Raw genomic sequence first — 3,249 nt, 5'->3', positions numbered from 1 at the left:
CGCATGGTTGCTTATGGGTTGTACCGCCGCTTGTGTTATTTGAAGAATTTTGAATGGCAATTGTACTGCGTAACGTGCTTATATTTCAAATTTCTATACTTAGTTGTATCTTTACATTTCATCAATTATTTAAGGCTGTTTCTGCTGTGCTCAAAATATATTGTAAATAGTGTTTACTTTTTTTATGAAACACGGCAATCCTATTTGAATGCAATCCACATTGCAGTGGACTGGCTATATGCTACATTTCTGCATACGCTGGCAAAGCTTTGGAGGGAATGAGAAAACATCACTTTGTTGGCTTTATACCTAAAGTGGATAAATGTACCTAAAAGCAGACACCGTAGAAGTGTATAGAAACATGGCAAATATGCTGATGATACGTAGAGAGAAACCACGTCCACGTCACGGTCGTCATGTAGTGGTGAGTTTTCGTTAACAGACAGATTCCATAAAAGTCCCGCCAAATAGAAATTAGTTTCTGCCAGCTGGTTCGTATTTGTTGCATACATTATTGTTTTGTCGCGCGTCAAAAGTTTAGAGTTGGAGGATTTTTATCAGTTGCGGCAGTGTATACGTTGCCAATATAGCTCCTTCTATTCAAAATCTCAGAGTTATCTTCGATATCAGCCAAATGCAACCCTGTGACGTAGAAGATAATATCTAGGTTCATTCCTTATCTTTTTGGACTAAAATCTGAAAAGTGTCAAAATGCCAGAGCGTAAGCAAAATGCGCTCACTAAAAGAGANCTTGCTTGTCTTCTTCTTCTTCCACGAAAAACGAGCGGGACAACGGACGACGACAATGGTTAAGGCAAAGGCGACGAACGAGTGAGCGAATGAAATGAACTGATTACGCTTTTCAGTTCAGCAATTAGCAGAGTGGAACTAGAAAATTTCGGACGCATGGTTGCTTATGGGTTGTACCGCCGCTTGTGTTATTTGAAGAATTTTGAATGGCAATTGTACTGCGTAACGTGCTTATATTTCAAATTTCTATACTTAGCTGTATCTTTACATTTCATCAATTATTTAAGGCTGTTTCTGCTGTGCTCAAAATATATTGTAAATAGTGTTTACTTTTTTTATGAAACACGGCAATCCTATTTGAATGCAATCCACATTACAGTGGGCTGGATATATGCTACATTTCTGCATACGCTGGCAAAGCTTTGGAGGGAATGAGAAAACATCACTTTGTTGGCTTTATACCTAAAGTGGATAAATGTACCTAAAAGCAGACACCGTAGAAGTGTATAGAAACATGGCAAATATGCTGATGATACGTAGAGAGAAACCACGTCCACGTCACGGTCGTCATGTAGTGGTGAGTTTTCGTTAACAGACAGATTCCATAAAAGTCCCGCCAAATAGAAATTAGTTTCTGCCAGCTGGTTCGTATTTGTTGCATACATTATTGTTTTGTCGCGCGTCAAAAGTTTAGAGTTGGAGGATTTTTATCAGTTGCGGCAGTGTATACGTTGCCAATATAGCTCCTTCTATTCAAAATCTCAGAGTTATCTTCGATATCAGCCAAATGCAACCCTGTGACGTAGAAGATAATATCTAGGTTCATTCCTTATCTTTTTGGACTAAAATCTGAAAAGTGTCAAAANGTCGCGCGTCAAAAGTTTAGAGTTGGAGGATTTTTATCAGTTGCGGCAGTGTATACGTTGCCAATGTAGCTCCTTCTATTCAAAATCTCAGAGTTATCTTCGATATCAGCCAAATGCAACCCTGTGACGTAGAAGATAATATCTAGGTTCATTCCTTATCTTTTTGGACTAAAATCTGAAAAGTGTCAAAATGCCAGAGCGTAAGCAAAATGCGCTCACTAAAAGAGANGCTTGTCTTCTTCTTCTTCCACGAAAAACGAGCGGGACAACGGACGACGACAATGGTTAAGGCAAAGGCGACGAACGAGTGAGCGAATGAAATGAACTGATTACGCTTTTCAGTTCAGCAATTAGCAGAGTGGAACTAGAAAATTTCGGACGCATGGTTGCTTAGGGGTGTACCGCCGCTTGTGTTATTTGAAGAATTTTGAATGGCAATTGTACTGCGTAACGTGCTTATATTTCAAATTTCTATACTTAGTTGTATCTTTACATTTCATCAATTATTTAAGGCTGTTTCTGCTGTGCTCAAAATATATTGTAAATAGTGTTTACTTTTTTTATGAAACACGGCAATCCTATTTGAATGCAATCCACATTACAGTGGGCTGGATATATGCTACATTTCTGCATACGCTGGCAAAGCTTTGGAGGGAATGAGAAAACATCACTTTGTTGGCTTTATACCTAAAGTGGATAAATGTACCTAAAAGCAGACACCGTAGAAGTGTATAGAAACATGGCAAATATGCTGTTGATACGTAGAGAGAAACCACGTCCACGTCACGGTCGTCATGTAGTGGTGAGTTTTCGTTAACAGACAGATTCCATAAAAGTCCCGCCAAATAGAAATTAGTTTCTGCCAGCTGGTTCGTATTTGTTGCATACATTATTGTTTTGTCGCGCGTCAAAAGTTTAGAGTTGGAGGATTTTTATCAGTTGCGGCAGTGTATACGTTGCCAATATAGCTCCTTCTATTCAAAATCTCAGAGTTATCTTCGATATCAGCCAAATGCAACCCTGTGACGTAGANATCTGGTGGGGCCTTGCTGGTGGTAACACCGCTGAAATTTTGATATTAAATCAAAATATGAATCTGTTCCCTATTGAATTATTTATGATTAAGTTTTAAGGAATTATTCAGCAAGTTTTTTAAGATTTAAAGGTATTTAAACACTAGATTGAGAGAATGTTGTCTGGTGGCGTCATGCGAAAAATACTTATATCAAGACAACAAAGTGTCCAAACACAAAAACTTGCAATCATATTGCTCGTCAAGATGACAGTTGGTACGCCATTGGTGTTTGCCTGTGGAGTTCTGGGTAAAGTGGTGAAAGGTGAAATAAGCTAACCGTGAACCGGTTATCAGCTAGAGTGGTGAATAGGCTCTCCGATTGATAGCTGGAGTGGAAAAATGCAACCATGTTGGCTTACAATTGCTTGCACTTGGCAATTCCAGGTATCTCATTTGGGGTGTTCACAGTTCGTTCCAAATAGTTGGGGTGTTCACAGTTCGTTCCAAATAGTGTCTCAAAATGTAGACGTCTACATTTTAAGACGTTTTCTAACCGTAAAATCTGTGGTGTTGTTGTTTCCCATACAAAATTGGAAAACGACGCCGTCTACATTTTGT

Source organism: Rhagoletis zephyria, unplaced genomic scaffold (genome assembly GCF_001687245.7).
Source record: "Rhagoletis zephyria isolate East Lansing unplaced genomic scaffold, Rhagoletis_zephyria_1.1 Rzeph_scaffold_03641, whole genome shotgun sequence".
In the NCBI taxonomy this organism is placed as follows: Eukaryota; Metazoa; Arthropoda; class Insecta; order Diptera; family Tephritidae; genus Rhagoletis; species Rhagoletis zephyria.
This window is presented reverse-complemented; position numbering follows the sequence as displayed.